We start from the raw sequence: 23,008 nt of genomic DNA on the forward strand, positions 1-23,008 counted from the left end.
TATAAGAGAGGTAGAAGAAAAACTTGGAAAAGAAATAAAAGTAATGTAAGAGAATTATGAAAAAAAGTCCAACATCTTGGAAAAGCAATTGCTTAAAAAGTGGAATTGACTGAACAGAAAGAGAGATTAAAAAATCCGCTGAATAAAACAATTAGAAAAGTACAATTGAAGAAATAGAAAAGAAATTACAAAAGCTTATTTAGGAAAATAACTCCTTAAAAGTTAGAATTGAGCAAATGGAAACTAATATCTAAATGAGAAATCAAGAATCAATGAAACAAATGGAAACTAATACCTAAATGAGAAATCAAGAATCAATGAAACAAATTCTCATAGAAAAAAAAGAAAAAATTTAAAAAATTAATAAAAAACAATTGATCTGGGAATAAATTAATGGGAGTCAACATGCGAATCACTTTACTAGTTGAAAGTCATAATCAAAAGAGGACATACATAGCATCTTTTAAGAAATTATTAAGACAAGCTGCTCTGATATCTTAGAACCAGAGAACATGATAGGCATTGAAAGAATCTTTTCATCACTTTCAGAAAGAGGTTTCAAAATAATAACTCCAAGGAACATTACAACCAAATTATAGAACCAGCAGATCAAGAAAAAAATACTGCATGTGGTCCCCCCAAAATAATTCAAATATTGGTGATCCATAATTAGAACCACACAGGACTTAACAGATACAATGTTAAAAACATCGAAGATCATGGAACATGATACTCCACAAGGCAAAGGAGATAAATCTACAAATAAGAATCATCTACCTGGCAAAATTAAGTATAATACTTCAAGTGGAAAGGTGGTCATTCAATGAAATAGTTGGAATTCAAGTTTTACTAAGGAGAAGACCAGAATTGAACAAAAAAAATTTGATCTCCAAAATCAAGATCCAAGAGAAACCTAAATAGGCAAAATGAGAAAAGTAAACATAAGGGATGCAGTGGAGTTGAACTATTTACATCCCAATATGGAAAGGTGATACTTGTAATTCTTGAAAATTGTATCACCAATAGTATAGCTAGAGGGAATATCCATGAACAGAGGATATAGGTTTAAGGTGAATTTGAGGGAATGAGAAAAAATAACTATTGTATGCTGTTTACATAAAACACCTTTGAAGCAGAGAGTAAAGATAAAAGACTGGAATGGAATATATTATGCTTCAGCTAAAGCAAAAATCAAAAATAGACCTAATTAAAAGGGAGAATTTTGGAAAAATTGGTAGAATTTGGTAGAATTTTGCTAAAAGATACCATAGACAATGAAATAATATCAATATTTAACATTTATGCACTAAGTGGCATAGCATCCAAATTCTTTTTTTTCTTTTCAAGGCAAATGGGGTTAAGTGGCTTGCCCAAGGCCACACAGCTAGGTAATTATTAAGTGTCTGAGACCGGATTTGAACCCAGGTACTCCTGACTCCAAGGCCAGTGCTTTATCCACTATGCCACCTAGCTGCCCCAGCACCCAAATTTTTAAAGAAGTTAAGTGAGTCATATGTTACAGATCATTTTGATTATGCTAATTTTTTCTTTTTTTAGTAAAGATTTTATTTATTTTGAGTTTTACAATTTTCCCCCCAATCTTACTTTCCTCCCCCCACCCTCCACAGAAAGCAATTTGTCAGTCTTTACATTGTTTCCATGTTGTACATTGATCCAAATTGAGTGTGATGAGAGAGAAATCATATCCTCAAGGAAGAAACATAAAGTATAAGAGATAACAAGATCAGACAAGATATCAGTTTTTTTTATGAATTAAAGGGAATAGTCCTTGGACTTTGTTTAAACTCCCGGTTCTTTATCTGGATACAGATGGTTTTCCAGTTTACTACATTTCTTTTGTTCTTGGTTACAGTGGTTTTTATCTGTGCAAAAGCTTTTTAATTTAATGTAATGGGAATCATCTAGTTTATTTTTAGTGATGTTCTCCATCTCTTCCTTAGTCATAAACTGCTTCCCTTTTCATAGATCTGACAGGTAAACTAGTCCTTGATATTTTAATTTGCTTATAGTATTTTTTTATGTCTAAATCCTGTATCCATTTGGATATTATCTTGGTATAGGGTGTGAGGTGTTGGTCTAATCTAAGTTTCTTCCATACTAACTTCTAATTTTCCCAGCAGTTTTTATCAAAGAGAGAGTTTTTATCCTGATAACTGGACTCTTTGGGTTTATCAAACATCAGATTACTATAATCATTTCCTGCTGTTGCACCTAGTCTATTCCACTGGTCCACCACTCTATTTCTTAGCCAATACCAGACAGTTTTGATGACTGATGCTTTCTCCTATAATTTTAGATCAGGTAGGGCTAAGCCCCCTTCTTTTGCACTTTTTTTCATTAAACCCCTGGAAATTCTTGACTTTTTATTTCTCCATATGAATTTACTTACAACCTTTTCTAACTTAAAGTAGTTTTTTGGAATTTTGATTGGTAGGGCACTAAACGGGTAGTTTAGTTTTTGGCAATTGTCATTTTTATTATATTAGCTCTACCTATCCATGAGCAGTTGATATTTGCCCAGTTATTTAAATCTTACTTATAAAAAATGAAGAAAACCAAATTACTAGTTTCATAAATGAAAAAAAGGTGAACTCACCACCAATGAGGAAGCAATTAGAGTAATCATTTGGAACCATTTTCCCCAACAGTATGCCAATAAATTTGATAATCTAAATGAAATGGATGAATACTTACAAAAATATGTTATCCAGGTTAAATGAAGAGGAAATTAAATACCTTAATAAACATATCTCTGAAAAAGAAATTCAACAAGTCATCATTGAACCCCATAAGAAAAAATCTCCAGGGCCAGATGGATTCAAAAGTGAATTCTATCCAACATTTAAAGAACAATTGGTTCCAATTCTATATAAACTCTTTGGAAAAATAAGGGAAGATGGAACTCTGCCTAACTCCTTCTATGATCAATACAATGCTGATACCTAAACCAGGAAGAGTCAAAACAGAGAAAGAAAATTATAGACCAATTTCCCCAATGAATATGGATTCAAAAATCTTAAATAAAATCTTATCAAATAATTACAGTGAGTTATCACTAAGATAATACACTGTAAGCAAGCAGGATTTATCCTAGGAATGCAGGGTTGGTTCAATATTAGGAAAACAGTTATTATAATTGACTCTATTAATAACAAACCTAACAGAGATCATATGATTATCTCATCAGATGCTAAAAAAGCATTTGACAAAATAGAGCACCCATTTCTACTAAAAACCCTAGAGAGCATAGGAATAAATGGATTATTTCTTAGAATAATAAGCAGTATGTATTTGAAACCATCAACAAACATTATATGCAATGGGGATAAGCTAAAGGTATTCCCAATAAGCTCAGGGGTGAAACACAGATGCCCATTATCACCACATTTCAATATTGTATTAGAAAGCTGAGTTTCAGCAATAAGAGAAGCAAAAGAAATTGAAGGAATTAGAACTGGGAAGGAAGAAAATTGGGAGGGCTTAGCATTACCATATTTAAAATTATATTATAAAGCATCAGTCTTCAAAACTGTCTGGTAACTCGCTAAGAAATTGAGTGGTGGATCAGTGGAACCAGGTAGGTACAAATGAGACAGCAGGAAATGATTACAGTAATTTGCTGTTTGATAAACCCAAAGAGCCTGGCTTCTGGGATAAGAACTTTCTCTTTCATAAAAAAAATTGTTGGGAAAATTGGAAGTTAGTTTAGCAGAAACTTGGATTAGACCAATATCTCATACACTATACCAAGATAGGAATAAATGGCTTTCCCTAATTGATAAATAGTCAAAAGATATAAACAGGCAGTTTTCAGATGGAGAAATTCTTGCTTATCTAGTCATATGAAGAAGTGCTGTAACACTTTGGGTCAGAGAAATGCAAATTAAAACAATTCTAGGCCACTACTTCATACTTATTAAACTGACTAATATGATCAAAAAATAAAATGATAAATGTTGAAGAGCATGGTGGGAAATTTGCACTGTTGGTGGAGTTGTGAAATGTTCCAATCACTCTGGAGAGCAGTTTGGAAGTGGACCCAAAGGACAACCAAACTGCATCTCCTTTGATCCAACAATTCTACTACTAGATCTATATCCCAAAGAGATAATAAAAGGGGAAAAAACCTCCATGTGCAAAAATCTTTATAACAACTCTTTACATTGCGCTAAAATATTGGAAATTGAGGAGATGTTCATCAGTTGGAGAATGACTGAACATGCTGTGGTATATGAAAATGATGGAATACTATTGTGCAATAAGAAATAATGAGCAGGCAGATTTCAGGAAAACCTGGAAAGACTTGGATGAAGTTAGGCACAGTTACATGAGAAGAATCAGTAAAACGTTGTCCACAGTTATTTCCAATATTGTATGATGACATCTAAGAATGACTCAGTTCTTTTCATCAACACAATGATCCAAGAAGAGAAGTACAAAGGACTTCCACAAAAGAAAAATGCTATCCACATTCAGATTAAAAAAAAAAAAACAACTTATGGGTCAGCTAGGTGGTGTGGTGGATAGAGCACCATCCCTGGAGTCAGGAGTACCTGAGTTCAAATCTGGTCTCAGACACTTAATAGTTACCTAGCTGTGTGGGTTTGGGCAAGCCACTTAACCCCATTGCCTTGAAAAAACCTAAATAAAAAAAAACCAAACAACTTATGGACTCTGCATACAGGCTGAGGCATACTTTTTTCACTTTATCCTTTTTTATGTGTTTTTTTTGATGTGTTTCTTTTTTTTATTATTGTGGCTAATATGGAAATATGTTTTACATGACAGCACATGTAAAACCTCTATCAAATTGTCTACAGTTTTCAGAAAAGAAGGGAAGAAGGGAGAAAAATTTGTGACTCAAAATGTTATAAAAAATGAATCCTAAAAATTATCTTGGCCAATAATTGGGATTAAAAAAATAAGATGTTAATGAAAATTTGAGTCATCACTGAGCCTGAGTTATATACTATTCTATGTTCTTTAACAAAGTTGATAAAATATTAATTCTTGTTTCTGCAATCAAGCATTTTGAAGTTAGAAAAACTAAATAATGTCAATACTACTATCATCATCATCATCATCATCATCATCATCATCATCATCATCATCATCATCATTGCTATTCACCTAATAAATTCTTTTCTCTTTCTTTTCTGATAATTGTTTTCTCCCTGCCTTATATCTATTATCTTTCATCTTTGCCTTGAGTCATCATTACTTACTTTCCAAGGTAAATGGGGTAAGGGGTGGTGCTAATGATTTTCAGACTCTTGCCCCAGCTACTTTTTCCTGAATTTTCATCAGCCAAGGAAATATCCTTTTCCACCAGGATTTGGATTCCTTGGCTATTGTTTCTTCTCTCTCTCTCTCTCTCTCTCTCTTCTCTCTCTCTCTCTCTCTCTCTCTCTCTCTCTCTCTCTGTCTCTCTCTCTCTCTCTGTCTCTCTCATTGTTTTCTCTCATCTTCTCTCTGCCTCTTTCTGTCTTTCCCTTTTACTGTCTCTCCCCTCTACCCCTACTCCTTACCGACTTTTCCCCCTAAACACTATATATGCAGATACTTTTCAAACATCAAATAACAAAAAACCACATTACCTTGACCCTGTCACACTTTCAAGTTACCATTTTTATTTTTCCTCCCATCCATAGCCAGATTTATAGAGCAGAGATTTTAAATCAAATACTTTGACAACTTTATTTCAATATAATTTTCCTTTATAGTTTTATATATTTTATTAATTTAAAAGTGTCATTCTGAGAAGGGCTTCACAGGCTTCACTGGTCTGCCAAATAAGTCTATGACACAAAAGAGGTGAAGAACTTCTGGCCTGGAAATATCTACAGTCACTATTTCTACTTACTCATCCTCTACTCAGTTTTTGTCCTGGTGTAGTATAAACTTCTGATACCACCATTCAAGTGAATATGATCACTCCAAGTTTATTAGTGAACTTTCAATTGCTAAATCCTATAGTCTTTTCTTATAATTCATCCTTCTTGATATCTGCAGTTTTTGAATCTCTTGAATACTTCTATATTCTAGATACCATTTTGGATATTGCATTGTCCTTTTCTGGTTCTAACTACATTCATGTTTACTCCTACTCTGGATTAGTTTCTTCTGCTTCCTAATAACAGGTTTCTTTTAAGACTGTCCTTGAAAAAAATGACTGTCCTTGGCACTACACTTTCTCTTTCAGAGATCTCATCAGATCCCATGCATTCAGTTGTCACACTTACTCAGTTTATTTTAAAATCAATTATTTCAAGACCTAATTTTTCTCCTGAACTCAAATTCTGGATATTGCAATGTCTTTGAATTAGCTCTGTCTTGATAGTCTATCATTATTTCAAACTCAACATGCCTAAAATGAAACATTAACTTTCACTACAAACTAATTCTTTCCTCAAAAGCTTTATGTTTAGGAAACTAAACATGCATCCACTCAAGCATGTAACTTGGGTCATATTTCAGTATTTTTTTCCTTAAGTCTCAAAAATAGTCAATTCTTTCCCTACAATATCCTTATTCACTTGATCACTGTACTAAATCAGTCCATTGTCAAGTTTAATCTGGGCCATTTCAATAGCTCCCTCATTGGTATACCCTAATTTCTCTCTCTTTCCTTTCTAGTCTTTCATCCACATAACTGTTGGAAAAATATTCCTAAAGCACATATCTGACCATGTCACACTCCTGCTCCTCACAATTTCTAGGATAATATACAAACTTTTCAATAGGGATTTAAGCTCTCCACTGTCTTTCTCTAGCTTAGCTTTCCAAATTTAATACATTTCACAGATGTTTTGTTCCAGACTAATTGAAATCTAATTGCTGTTTTTGAACTCAGTGTTCCAATTCTCATATCCAGGATCTTATTTAGACTAACCCCCTTATCTGAAATGGATTCTTTCACCTCTGCCTCTTGGAATCCTCAGCTTCTTTCAAGGTTTAGTTCATGTCTGTCCTGTTGTCAGTCTTTACAGATTGCTCCATTTGACAGCATTCTCTCCCTGTCAAATTAGCTGTTGACTTATCTGTTTACCTATTTTTATTCTTTAATAGAATAATCTCTGTGAAAGTAGTGATTGACTTTTATTATGTCTTTTTATCACTAACACTCAGCACCATACCTTTCACATAGTATGATAAATTCCAATTTATAGATGAAGAGGAAATTGGCCAGCTAGCCAGCAATCTCCACTAATTGAATTCTGATATGAATGTATGTATGTATGTATATATGTATGTATTTGTGTATGGATATATATGATATATATGGATAGTGTAACTCAAATATATATGTAAATAAACAATAAATATATGTACTTATGTGTTTCTTTGCTGTTGTTCTTTTCTAGTAATATATTGTAATACAACATCATGGTTGAACTCTATCTGGCCTCTATCTAGAATTACAGGTGTTTTAGAAGTAGCATTAGACTGAAAAACTAAAATATTATTTAACCCTAGAGGTGGAAGAAGGTCTAGGCCAAGTCCCTTAATTTTACAGATGAAGAGAGTAAGCCTAGGGAAGGCAAATGATTTTTACCAAGGATCTAAAGTTAGTATCAGGTATAGCATTGGAACCCAGGTATACTTGACTCTAGAGTCAACATTTTCTCTGCTTTCAATCTCTGTTCCTGGTTGGAGAACTGAAAATGAATTTTGGTTCTATCTCTTATTAGCTATTTGGAGGTTTCTCAAATTCTCTGAGTTTTAATTCTTTCACTTGTGAAAGGAATAATAAGAATTTTCTACATTATGGGTTAGGCTTTAAGGATCAAATGGTATAGTATATTTTGCAGCAATAAATTTAGTTGTTTTCTTCTTCCTCTTTCAGAGAAGTATACAATTGGGATAGGTTTCTTTTTTTGGGGGGAGATGAGTGGTAAACTGTTATTTTCTATGTTCTTAAGAAAGCAGCTTCTTCATATAGAAAGTATTTTGTTCAACATTTCACTTTTCTTTCAACAAATACATTCTTCAACAATTACTTAGTGTCACATTCTTTGGGAAGCACTGTGAAAAAAAAATAAAGATAAATAAGACAATCCCTGCTTCCATGATGCTTATAGTCTCTTGTTCATTCTAGTGAAGTACAGGTGCATTTGGGCATGAAGGTGGTGACAGCATGTGAAATTGGAAACATTGAGAACCAGGAGAATAATTTATACAAAAACAAAAAACTATAAAGACAAAGTGAAAGACTCAAGAACTCTCATCAATATAATAACCAACCATGATTCCAAAGAACTAATGATGAAGAATGCCACCAGCCTCCTGACAAAGAGATGATGGACTCGGGTTGCAGAGTGAGACAATTTATTTTGGTACATGGCCAATGTGATAATTTGTTTTGTTTGACTATGCACATTTGTTGCATAGGTTTTGGTTTTTTTTTTTCTTTTACCAATGGGATTAGGAGAGAAAGAAAAAATATTGAAGGATTAAATTAAAAAAAATTCTGAATATAAGACATTACTATAGAACTAGCTTATGGGTCTGTAAAGGAGTGTGGACAAAATAGAATATAAAGATGTTAGTCTATTTTGATTTTGTTTCTTGAACTGTACAAAAAAACAAAGTTTATTTTAGGGTAGTGTTTTTGATGCTATGAAAACTATAAATTACCATACAAGATCGTATTCCTTTTTCATACCATAATAATGAGATAAAAGGAATAATGAGGTTTATTTTATTGCAATTCCTGTGATGTTTTTGTTGTAGGTTTTCAAAGTGCAAGGTATGTAATTAATGATAACATGGATTCTTACTGGTTTCCCTGGTGTATTCCAATTAAATGGGTATTTGTTGAAAATAGTGACATGGTTTAGGAACTGATGAGGACATATTTGCTTGTCTAGCTGTTATGTGAGAACTTACAAGGTAGAAGACTAAGTATACATTAGATATAATTTCATGTTTTTGTTAGTTTTTTCCTCTTGAACTTTTGGTTCTGAACTTGTGTAACTGTCATCACTAAAGTAGTTCTGTAAATAATGCCTGAGAAACTTGCCATATTTATTCTTTATATGACTTGCATATATATATATATATATATATATATATATATATATATATATATATATATATATATATATTTAGTTTTTGCTAGGCAATGGGGTTAAGTGGCTTGCCCAAGGCCACACAGCTAGGTAATTATTAAGTGTCTGAGTCCAGATTTGAACTCAGATATTCCTTACTCCAGGGCTGGTGTTCTATCCACTGCACCACCTAGCCGCCCCACATTCACTTATTTTTGACTTAAATATGGTAGAAATAATCTTCTATTCATGTTATAATACTAATTTTTAATTGAGTGTATGATCTGTGGAAAAGATTCTATTTAAAATGTTTCTGTCTTAGATGGAAATGACAAGAGATCAGCTACCAGAACTGTGTAGTTACCTTTTTTGTTCCTGTGTACTCCAGCTAATTGTTTTATACATTATTTTAGTTACAAAGATGAACAAACACCATTTATTTTCTGATTTATGTTATTAATTAGCAAACATTCATAAAGTCCATATTGTGTCTAAGGTACAGGGAAAAGTATTAAGTATACAAAGTCACAAATAAAAAAATATGTCCCTGCCCTAAAGGAGTTAATATTTTATTGGGGGGAAAAATGGGTTCTGGCTTTGAATGGGAGCAGAGGAGAAATGAGGAAAGTCCTCTTGTATAAAGTACTATTTGAACTAACAATATAATATTCTAAAGACCATTTAAGTGATATTGGAATATTATTTATTATGTTGGTTGTATGTGTTTACTTCTTTCCTTCTCCAGGTTTTACTTACTAGTGGTCATTTAATGAGTGACTAGTAAGCGGTGTTGGCTTACAATAGATGTGGATATACTTTATTTCATTGAGATTCTATGATTTCTTTCATTTAGGTATTCCCACTACCGATACTGATATATACATATATATATATATATCTACTATACCTTTGCAGATTATTTAATGAGTTGCTTTGGCTAAATGTATTTAACTGGTAAATCTATGGTGAAGACAATATTCAAACTCAACTAGATTGTTAAATAGAGAGCCATTATTTACTTCATTAGAAGTTTTGAACCCATAAGAATTCATCTATATGTTTGGCCAAGGGGGTTAACACAAGAGAGAGAATGCCTACTGTGTCTCTCTTTTTAAATTCCTTGTATTCTATTTTGCCTACTGGTGAAGCAAAAAAAAAGGAGTGGTATGGTAATCCTCTAATATAATCACATATTATGTGATATCCTCTCAAATATACAATTTCTTCTTTATTTATTAGTTTTCCTGATGGCTAACTAAGCAAAATCCTCTCCCCTTTTGGTTGAAATAACTGAAATGACTTTTGTAATTAATATTTCTTTGTAAAAGTTAATGTAGTAGCTGATAGTTTAAATGGAATTAGGTTGCTAGGGATTCCCTGAAATGGAAATGCACACTTATGCACTTGATCTAATAGTAGAAATGACATTACTACATCTACCCTGTGGAAGGAGTTTTCAAGTAGTGGGGGCCAGAATAGTCACTGATTCATAAGTAAATAATCAGCCATCAGTACATAGGTTTAGTTTAATCTCCTCTTTACCTATGTTTATATATTTAATGTCTTACTCTTTTTCTTGCTATTGTCACAATTTTCAGAACTATGTCAAATAATGATTGGAAATATAGAAATCTTATCTTTACTTTCTCATTTATTAGGAAAGTTTCTAGTTGTATTCTTTTTGCTTGTGCTACTTGCTTTTGTTTTTATATAGATACAATTTTTTTTAGATGTTAAAAGGTTCCTTCTTACTTAAACTTTATAGTGTTTATTAAATACAAGACTTCTACTTTGTCAAAGGTATTTTCAGCATTTGTTAAGATGATCATATAGTTTTTGATGTTTTTCTTTTAAATGGGGGGGAAGGTGAGAAAGCAATAAGAATTTAAATAGTACCTAATTTACACCAAGTACTGTGCTATGCACTTTTTACAAATATTCACTCATTTTATCCTCCTACCAATATTCTGATGTATATGCTATTATTATATAGGGATACCAAGGAAAATGGAGATCTAGTGATTTGTCTAGTAAATATCTGAGATTGGATTTAAACTCAGAATTTCCTGACATTCCCGACATTCTATCCACTCTAATGATTAATTACATTGACTTTTCCTAATATTGGGCTATTCTATTCCTGACATAAATCAAACTTGGTCATGGTGAATGGTTCCTTGGATGTCTGATTCATGAAAATTTTTAGAATTTATATTCATTAACGTTATTATCTTAACTATGTATCATATGTTCTCTCCTTCCCTGGATTAGTTGTATAGTATATATTTGTCTTATAAAAGGAATCTAGCAGTGTGCCTTTTCCATTTTTAAGAATAATTGATGTTGTTTGAAACTAAAAATTTTAAAAAGCTTGATAAAATTCTCCTATGCACACACATAAAGACCAGGAGTTTCACTTTCCCTCTCTTTTGTTAATTTCTTTGCAATTTGTTCTATTTTTTTTTCTATTTCTTCTGATAGTTTGGGTATGCCATAGTATTAATGAGATCTTTGAAATTTGCCGTGGTCAGAAGGTTTAAAGACCTTTGAGATCATTTTGAGATTGCCAGAAATGAAGGCATGCTAAGGGGGATGGCATGCTTACCACATCTGAGGGTACATTCACATTAAGTAATATGAGCTTGTTCCAAAGGTTCTTCAGACATCTGATCTGAGAGCTCTCCAAAATGCTCCCTTTTGAGGGTCTCCTCCAGCTTTTTCTTCTAAATTCCAAGTTTGGGTAACATTAATTATACTTAATAGGGTCTGATAATTATTTTTTCTTCTGGTTTTGTTGTGATTTCATCATTTTTTTTCTATTTTCTTGATTTGATTTTCTTTCTTCCCCCCTTTAAAGCAGATTAGATAAAGGTTTATTAATTTTGTCAATATTTTTTTAAAACCCAAGATTCTAGTTTTATTATTTCCATTTTTTCTAAATTATTCCTTTACTTATTTTTAATATATCCTTTTTGGTTCCTATCTTAAGTTTATTTGTTGACTTTCTAATTAATATATATATATATGTAAATGATTTTTTTGTGTGTGACTTTGATTTTATGTAAAACAATATATTGTGGAGATTTTTTTAATTCTGAAAATTGATTTTTATTATATTCAACTTGTTTAATTCATTCATATTTAAGGTTTAAGAGCATTTTATATTTACTTCCATTTATCTCTAATAGTTTTTTTTGTCAAGGAAATAGGGTTAAATGACCTGCCCAAGATCACATAGCTAGATAATTACTAAGTATCTGAGACTGGATTTGAACCCAGGTCTTCCTGACCCCAGGACTGGTGCTTTATCCACAGCACTATCTAGCTACCCCCAAGATTTTTTTCAAATTAGGTATTGCCTCTTCCTTTCTCCCCTGGATGGAATATTTTGTCTTTTCAGTTATTAATCTACTTATGTCAACTCTATTCCTTACTGCCTTCCCATTCTTCTCCAGCATATCCGATTCCTATTCTCATTTACTACCCCTTGTCTAGTTATGGAATTGTTTTAAAGTTTGTACTCTTTTCCCCCTTTCTTTTGTATAGTTATTTAATTCTTCCCCCTTTTTTCTCTCTTAATTAAATAGTTCAATAAAATCCCCTTTCATCTTCCCTCATTCAACATGATTTCTTAGTTTTGAGATTTAATTTTCTACCCCCTCTTTTTTTTTTGCAAGACAATGGGGTTAAGTGGCTTGCCCAAGGCCACACAGGTAATTATTAAGTGTCTGAGGCTGGATTTGAACTCTGACTCCAGGGCGATGCTCTATCCATTGCGCCATCTAGTCGCCCCATTCTACCCATTTTTCTAAAAAGTCTTTGCTCTAATTCTTTACATTTTTTTTACCATCCTTTTCTATTTATTTTGGGCTTTGATGCTTTCATTCATGACCATTATATATTGTCATATCATCTCCAATCTCTCACATTACTCATAGATTTATAGGTTCAAAGGTGGCTATTTTGGGTTTCCTATTCTAAATATTTTCAACGTTATTACTTTTTACATCCTGCTCTTCTCCTAATTTCCCTTATTCTTTTATGTCTCATTTTAAAAATGAGCAATTATTGCAGGTGATAGAAAGTATAGTATATTGATCCATGTTAGGAATTTTCCTCTGTCCCTGATTGTGAAGTTCATTATCCTTTACACTCCCTATGAACAACCTCATCCCCCCCCCCCCCCAACTTCTACCCATTTGCTGTGAAATATTCTCATTGGTTCCATGCACTTGTACTTTTGGGTGTCAATTGCTTCTGGGAATACTGGTTCTCCTGAGTGGAATAAGTGAATTGTCTAAACTCTAAATCCCTGAAGGTGTGTGTGTGTGTGTGTGTGTGTGTGTAAGGTCTTCATTTCATAGAATTTTGCTCTTCTCGTTAACCCTGAACTTGATAAAAGCCCACCATTTATTTATTCTTTAACTTCTTTCTATCCTCTTCCTTTTTGTGTGCCCTTCCATTTAGCAATTTAATTGCCCAAAAATATTGATTTAGCTATAGGCTGACTGTTGAAAACTAGTTTATGATGTTCAGGGTTGTTTCTCTACCATCTCTTCCTCTATCAATTTATACTCTCCCTAGTATCTTTGTGGACTTTTAGAAGAAAATCTCAATTATTTCTGTCATTCTTTTGTTGTTTCTCTACTTGATTTCTGTATTTGCTTACTTTTCTTGTATTTCTTTTGTCTGAATTGCTTGAGCAAAATTTTGGGGTGATTCTTTTAATTTATAGGAATGTTTAAAATAATTCTTTTTATTGAATGTCCAACTTTTAATTAATGGTTTAACTTGGGATTATAGGCTACATTGCTATGGTTTTTAGTTCTTCTGCTCTTTGGGACACATTAGTCCATTTCCTCCTGTGGTTTCTGGTAGGTGCAGTATAGTCTTCTGTTAGGTGCAGTATAGTCTTCTGTTTTTCAAATATAGTTTTCTTGTATTGGAATATATTTATCCTGGTAACTTGCAAGAGAATGATTAAATTTACTTGCTATGTGACTTCAAATGGTATCCCCCTGTCCCTGGAACAGTAGCCTAGATTGTTTCAGTTGGCCCTTTGTCTTTTGTCTTTAGAAGTTCTGAACAGTTTTCTTGTATTTTTTTGCATTTTTTTTGTAAGGCAAATGGGGTTAAGTGGTTTGCCCAAGGCCACACAGCTAGGTAATTATTAAGTGTCTGAGGCTAGATTTGAACCCAGGTACTCCTGACTCCAGGGTTGGTGCTCTATCCACTAATCCACCTAGTCGCCCTTTTTGCATTTTAATATTTAAGTTTTTGGACTTGTCATATTTTTCTTGGAGACCTATAATTAATCATTTGTGTCTATGCATTCTATCTTCAAAATCTCTCTTCCAATAATTATTCCTTCTATGCAGGTGATCCTTTTTTGCTTTTAGAATTTTTATTTCTATTAAATCATTCAGAACTATTCTGCTATGATCCAGTGCTCTCTTTGGAATCCACAGGGTCCTCTGCCTCATCATGTATTGATTAATTTTCCAATATTTATTTCTATATATTCAGTCTCTTTTAACTGATGGGTTTTCATATTCTAGGCTATTATTAATGTCTTCCATGTTGATTTATCTGCTACATTAAAGGTCTTTAGACAAATTTTTGTCCACCTAAGATCTTTGTTAATTTCATTTTTTCTCTTATTTCCCTAATTATTTACTTTCTGATTCCTTTCTTTTTTATGGTAGTGATTTCCCTAGAAGAAATTCCATCTCAAAAAACCCCCAAACTATTGCAACCTCTTCTTGCTATCTTTGACATCTAATTTGAGTTTTGAGATGTGTAAGGGGTCATGTCTATCAGAGAGCTTTATTTCGTAGTTTATCACATAGGCCAAAATCATTGACATTATGCTCTAGTTTCCTCTCTTTCTCATTTTACTAGCTGAATAGTATTGCAGCTTAGAGTGTTAATATATAATAGTTCATCCAGAATAAGTTTTTTTTCCTCCTAAATACTCCATGCTCAGGTGAGGCATAGCAGTGGAAGATATATAAATGAGTCTTTCCATCATTTTCCTACAAAGAAATTTAAAATAATATCTCAAATCACATTTTATTGGGAGGGCTTAGCATTACCATATTTAAAATTATATTATAAAGCATCAGTCATCAAAACTGTCTGTACTCGGCTAAGAAATTGAGTGGTAGACTGTGGAACTAGGATGGTGCAAATGGAAGCAGGAAATGATTATAGTAATTTGCTGTTTGATAAACCCAAGAGTCCGAGCTATCTGAGGATAAGAACTTTCTCTTTATAAAAAAATTCTTGGGAAAATTAGAAGTTAGTTTAGGAGAAACTTGGATTAGACCAATATCTTACAACCTATACCAAGATAGAGATCAAATGGCTTTCCCTAATTGATAAATAGTCAAAAGATATAAACAGGCAGTTTTCAGATGGAGAAATTCTTGCTTATCTAGTCATATGAAGAAGTGCTGTAACACTTTGGGTCAGAGAAATGCAAATTAAAACAATTCTAGGCCACTACTTCATACTTATTAAACTGACTAATATGATCAAAAAATAAAATGATAAATGTTGAAGAGCATGGTGGGAAATTTGCACTGTTGGTGGAGTTGTGAAATGTTCCAATCACTCTGGAGAGCAGTTTGGAAGTGGACCCAAAGGACAACCAAACTGCATCTCCTTTGATCCAACAATTCTACTACTAGATCTATATCCCAAAGAGATAATAAAAGGGGAAAAAACCTCCATGTGCAAAAATCTTTATAACAACTCTTTACATTGCGCTAAAATATTGGAAATTGAGGAGATGTTCATCAGTTGGAGAATGACTGAACATGCTGTGGTATATGAAAATGATGGAATACTATTGTGCAATAAGAAATAATGAGCAGGCAGATTTCAGGAAAACCTGGAAAGACTTGGATGAAGTTAGGCACAGTTACATGAGAAGAATCAGTAAAACGTTGTCCACAGTTATTTCCAATATTGTATGATGACATCTAAGAATGACTCAGTTCTTCTCATCAACACAATGATCCAAGAAGAGAAGTACAAAGGACTTCCACAAAAGAAAAATGCTATCCACATTCAGATTAAAAAAAAAAAAAAACTTATGGGGCAGCTAGGTGGTGCGGTGGATAGAGCACCATCCCTGGAGTCAGGAGTACCTGAGTTCAAATCGCCTCAGACACTTAATAGTTGCCTAGCTGTGTGGATTTGGGCAAGCCACTTAACCCCATTGCCTTTGACAAAAACAAAAAAAAAAACCAAACAACTTATGGACTCTGCATACAGGCTGAGGCATACTTTTTTCACTTTATCCTTTTTTATGTGTTTTTTTTTGATGTGTTTCTTTTTTTTATTATTGTGGCTAATATGGAAATATGTTTTACATGACAGCACATGTAAAACCTCTATCAAATTGTCTACAGTTTTCAGAAAAGAAGGGAAGAAGGGAGAAAAAATTTGTGACTCAAAATGTTATAAAAAATGAATCCTAAAAATTATCTTGGCCAATAATTGGGATTAAAAAAATAAGATGTTAATGAAAATTTGAGTCATCACTGAGCCTGAGTTATATACTATTCTATGTTCTTTAACAAAGTTGATAAAATATTAATTCTTGTTTCTGCAATCAAGCATTTTGAAGTTAGAAAAACTAAATAATGTCAATACTACTATCATCATCATCATCATCATCATCATCATCATCATCATCATCATCATTGCTATTCACCTAATAAATTCTTTTCTCTTTCTTTTCTGATAATTGTTTTCTCCCTGCCTTATATCTATTATCTTTCATCTTTGCCTTGAGTCATCATTACTTACTTTCCAAGGTAAATGGGGTAAGGGGTGGTGCTAATGATTTTCAGACTCTTGCCCCAGCTACTTTTTCCTGAATTTTCATCAGCCAAGGAAATATCCTTTTCCACCAGGATTTGGATTCCTTGGCTATTGTTTCTCTCTCTCTCTCTCTCTCTCTCTCTCTCTCTCTCTCTCTCTCTCTCTCTCTGTCTCTCTCATTGTTTTCTCTCATCTTCTCTCTGCCTCTTTCTGTCTTTCCCTTTTACTGTCTCTCCCCTCTACCCCTACTCCTTACTGACTTTTCCCCCTAAACACTATATATGCAGATACTTTTCAAACATCAAATAACAAACAAAAAACCACATTACCTTGACCCTGTCACACTTTCAAGTTACCATTTTTATTTTTCCTCCCATCCATAGCCAGATTTATAGAGCAGAGATTTTAAATCAAATACTTTGACAACTTTATTTCAATATAATTTTCCTTTATAGTTTTATATATTTTATTAATTTAAAAGTGTCATTCTGAGAAGGGCTTCACAGGCTTCACTGGTCTGCCAAATAAGTCTATGACACAAAAGAGGTGAAGAACTTCTGGCCTGGAAATATCTACAGTCACTATTTCTACTTACTCATCCTCTACTCAGTTTTTGTCCTGGTGTAGTATAAACTTCTGATACCACCATTCAAGTGAATATGATCACTCCAAGTTTATTAGTGAACTTTCAATTGCTAAATCCTATAGTCTTTTCTTATAATTCATCCTTCTTGATATCTGCAGTTTTTGAATCTCTTGAATACTTCTATATTCTAGATACCATTTTGGATATTGCATTGTCCTTTTCTGGTTCTAACTACATTCATGTTTACTCCTACTCTGGATTAGTTTCTTCTGCTTCCTAATAACAGGTTTCTTTTAAGACTGTCCTTGAAAAAAATGACTGTCCTTGGCACTACACTTTCTCTTTCAGAGATCTCATCAGATCCCATGCATTCAGTTGTCACACTTACTCAGTTTATTTTAAAATCAATTATTTCAAGACCTAATTTTTCTCCTGAACTCAAATTCTGGATATTGCAATGTCTTTGAATTAGCTCTGTCTTGATAGTCTATCATTATTTCAAACTCAACATGCCTAAAATGAAACATTAACTTTCACTACAAACTAATTCTTTCCTCAAAAGCTTTATGTTTAGGAAACTAAACATGCATCCACTCAAGCATGTAACTTGGGTCATATTTCAGTATTTTTTTCCTTAAGTCTCAAAAATAGTCAATTCTTTCCCTACAATATCCTTATTCACTTGATCACTGTACTAAATCAGTCCATTGTCAAGTTTAATCTGGGCCATTTCAATAGCTCCCTCATTGGTATACCCTAATTTCTCTCTCTTTCCTTTCTAGTCTTTCATCCACATAACTGTTGGAAAAATATTCCTAAAGCACATATCTGACCATGTCACACTCCTGCTCCTCACAATTTCTAGGATAATATACAAACTTTTCAATAGGGATTTAAGCTCTCCACTGTCTTTCTCTAGCTTAGCTTTCCAAATTTAATACATTTCACAGATGTTTTGTTCCAGACTAATTGAAATCTAATTGCTGTTTTGAACTCAGTGTTCCAATTCTCATATCCAGGATCTTATTTAGACTAACCCCCTTATCTGAAATGGATTCTTTCACCTCTGCCTCTTGGAATCCTCAGCTTCTTTCAAGGTTTAGTTCATGTCTGTCCTGTTGTCAGTCTTTACAGATTGCTCCATTTGACAGCATTCTCTCCCTGTCAAATTAGCTGTTGACTTATCTGTTTACCTATTTTTATTCTTTAATAGAATAATCTCTGTGAAAGTAGTGATTGACTTTTATTATGTCTTTTTATCACTAACACTCAGCACCATACCTTTCACATAGTATGATAAATTCCAATTTATAGATGAAGAGGAAATTGGCCAGCTAGCCAGCAATCTCCACTAATTGAATTCTGATATGAATGTATGTATGTATGTATATATGTATGTATTTGTGTATGGATATATATGATATATATGGATAGTGTAACTCAAATATATATGTAAATAAACAATAAATATATGTACTTATGTGTTTCTTTGCTGTTGTTCTTTTCTAGTAATATATTGTAATACAACATCATGGTTGAACTCTATCTGGCCTCTATCTAGAATTACAGGTGTTTTAGAAGTAGCATTAGACTGAAAAACTAAAATATTATTTAACCCTAGAGGTGGAAGAAGGTCTAGGCCAAGTCCCTTAATTTTACAGATGAAGAGAGTAAGCCTAGGGAAGGCAAATGATTTTTACCAAGGATCTAAAGTTAGTATCAGGTATAGCATTGGAACCCAGGTATACTTGACTCTAGAGTCAACATTTTCTCTGCTTTCAATCTCTGTTCCTGGTTGGAGAACTGAAAATGAATTTTGGTTCTATCTCTTATTAGCTATTTGGAGGTTTCTCAAATTCTCTGAGTTTTAATTCTTTCACTTGTGAAAGGAATAATAAGAATTTTCTACATTATGGGTTAGGCTTTAAGGATCAAATGGTATAGTATATTTTGCAGCAATAAATTTAGTTGTTTTCTTCTTCCTCTTTCAGAGAAGTATACAATTGGGATAGGTTTCTTTTTTTGGGGGGAGATGAGTTGTAAACTGTTATTTTCTATGTTCTTAAGAAAGCAGCTTCTTCATATAGAAAGTATTTTGTTCAACATTTCACTTTTCTTTCAACAAATACATTCTTCAACAATTACTTAGTGTCACATTCTTTGGGAAGCACTGTGAAAAAAAAATAAAGATAAATAAGACAATCCCTGCTTCCATGATGCTTATAGTCTCTTGTTCATTCTAGTGAAGTACAGGTGCATTTGGGCATGAAGGTGGTGACAGCATGTGAAATTGGAAACATTGAGAACCAGGAGAATAATTTATACAAAAACAAAAAACTATAAAGACAAAGTGAAAGACTCAAGAACTCTCATCAATATAATAACCAACCATGATTCCAAAGAACTAATGATGAAGAATGCCACCAGCCTCCTGACAAAGAGATGATGGACTCGGGTTGCAGAGTGAGACAATTTATTTTGGTACATGGCCAATGTGATAATTTGTTTTGTTTGACTATGCACATTTGTTGCATAGGTTTTGGTTTTTTTTTTCTTTTACCAATGGGATTAGGAGAGAAAGAAAAAATATTGAAGGATTAAATTAAAAAAAATTCTGAATATAAGACATTACTATAGAACTAGCTTATGGGTCTGTAAAGGAGTGTGGACAAAATAGAATATAAAGATGTTTGTCTATTTTGATTTTGTTTCTTGAACTGTACAAAAAAACAAAGTTTATTTTAGGGTAGTGTTTTTGATGCTATGAAAACTATAAATTACCATACAAGATCGTATTCCTTTTTTCATACCATAATAATGAGATAAAAGGAATAATGAGGTTTATTTTATTGCAATTCCTGTGATGTTTTTGTTGTAGGTTTTCAAAGTGCAAGGTATGTAATTAATGATAACATGGATTCTTACTGGTTTCCCTGGTGTATTCCAATTAAATGGGTATTTGTTGAAAATAGTGACATGGTTTAGGAACTGATGAGGACATATTTGCTTGTCTAGCTGTTATGTGAGAACTTACAAGGTAGAAGACTAAGTATACATTAGATATAATTTCATGTTTTTGTTAGTTTTTTCCTCTTGAACTTTTGGTTCTGAACTTGTGTAACTGTCATCACTAAAGTAGTTCTGTAAATAATGCCTGAGAAACTTGCCATATTTATTCTTTATATGACTTGCATATATATATATATATACATATATATATATATATATATGTATATATATATATATATATATATATTTAGTTTTTGCTAGGCAATGGGGTTAAGTGGCTTGCCCAAGGCCACACAGCTAGGTAATTATTAAGTGTCTGAGTCCAGATTTGAACTCAGATATTCCTTACTCCAGGGCTGGTGTTCTATCCACTGCACCACCTAGCCGCCCCACATTCACTTATTTTTGACTTAAATATGGTAGAAATAATCTTCTATTCATGTTATAATACTAATTTTTAATTGAGTGTATGATCTGTGGAAAAGATTCTATTTAAAATGTTTCTGTCTTAGATGGAAATGACAAGAGATCAGAACTGTGTAGTTACCTTTTTTGTTCCTGTGTACTCCAGCTAATTGTTTTATACATTATTTTAGTTACAAAGATGAACAAACACCATTTATTTTCTGATTTATGTTATTAATTAGCAAACATTCATAAAGTCCATATTGTGTCTAAGGTACAGGGAAAAGTATTAAGTATACAAAGTCACAAATAAAAAAATATGTCCCTGCCCTAAAGGAGTTAATATTTTATTGGGGGGAAAAATGGGTTCTGGCTTTGAATGGGAGCAGAGGAGAAATGAGGAAAGTCCTCTTGTATAAAGTACTATTTGAACTAACAATATAATATTCTAAAGACCATTTAAGTGATATTGGAATATTATTTATTATGTTGGTTGTATGTGTTTACTTCTTTCCTTCTCCAGGTTTTACTTACTAGTGGTCATTTAATGAGTGACTAGTAAGCGGTGTTGGCTTACAATAGATGTGGATATACTTTATTTCATTGAGATTCTATGATTTCTTTCATTTAGGTATTCCCACTACTGATACTGATATATACATATATATATATATATATATATATATATATATATATATATCTACTATACCTTTGCAGATTATTTAATGAGTTGCTTTGGCTAAATGTATTTAACTGGTAAATCTATGGTGAAGACAATATTCAAACTCAACTAGATTGTTAAATAGAGAGCCATTATTTACTTCATTAGAAGTTTTGAATCCATAAGAATTCATCTATATGTTTGGCCAAGGGGGTTAACACAAGAGAGAGAATGCCTACTGTGTCTCTCTTTTTAAATTCCTTGTATTCTATTTTGCCTACTGGTGAAGCAAAAAAAAAGGAGTGGTATGGTAATCCTCTAATATAATCACATATTATGTGATATCCTCTCAAATATACAATTTCTTCTTTATTTATTAGTTTTCCTGATGGCTAACTAAGCAAAATCCTCTCCCCTTTTGGTTGAAATAACTGAAATGACTTTTGTAATTAATATTTCTTTGTAAAAGTTAATGTAGTAGCTGATAGTTTAAATGGAATTAGGTTGCTAGGGATTCCCTGAAATGGAAATGCACACTTATGCACTTGATCTAATAGTAGAAATGACATTACTACATCTACCCTGTGGAAGGAGTTTTCAAGTAGTGGGGGCCAGAATAGTCACTGATTCATAAGTAAACAATCAGCCATCAGTACATAGGTTTAGTTTAATCTCCTCTTTACCTATGTTTATATATTTAATGTCTTACTCTTTTTCTTGCTATTGTCACAATTTTCAGAACTATGTCAAATAATGATTGGAAATATAGAAATCTTATCTTTACTTTCTCATTTATTAGGAAAGTTTCTAGTTGTATTCTTTTTGCTTGTGCTACTTGCTTTTGTTTTTATATAGATACAATTTTTTTTAGATGTTAAAAGGTTCCTTCTTACTTAAACTTTATAGTGTTTATTAAATACAAGACTTCTACTTTGTCAAAGGTATTTTCAGCATTTGTTAAGATGATCATATAGTTTTTGATGTTTTTCTTTTAAATGGGGGGAAGGTGAGAAAGCAATAAGAATTTAAATAGTACCTAATTTACACCAAGTACTGTGCTATGCACTTTTTACAAATATTCACTCATTTTATCCTCCTACCAATATTCTGATGTATATGCTATTATTATATAGGGATACCAAGGAAAATGGAGATCTAGTGATTTGTCTAGTAAATATCTGAGATTGGATTTAAACTCAGAATTTCCTGACATTCCCGACATTCTATCCACTCTAATGATTAATTACATTGACTTTTCCTAATATTGGGCTATTCTATTCCTGACATAAATCAAACTTGGTCATGGTGAATGGTTCCTTGGATGTCTGATTCATGAAAATTTTTAGAATTTATATTCATTAACGTTATTATCTTAACTATGTATCATATGTTCTCTCCTTCCCTGGATTAGTTGTATAGTATATATTTGTCTTATAAAAGGAA

The 23,008-nt window shown here is 32.5% G+C and overlaps 1 long non-coding RNA gene across 2 annotated transcripts in view; it reads left to right on the plus strand.

Moving 5' to 3' along the window:
* The window catches only part of LOC141518074 (uncharacterized), a 129,135-nt gene that overhangs the window by 86,869 nt on the left and 19,258 nt on the right, over nt 1-23,008 (plus strand). The window lies entirely within an intron of this gene.

This window comes from Macrotis lagotis, chromosome 1 (genome assembly GCF_037893015.1).
Source record: "Macrotis lagotis isolate mMagLag1 chromosome 1, bilby.v1.9.chrom.fasta, whole genome shotgun sequence".
In the NCBI taxonomy this organism is placed as follows: Eukaryota; Metazoa; Chordata; class Mammalia; order Peramelemorphia; family Peramelidae; genus Macrotis; species Macrotis lagotis.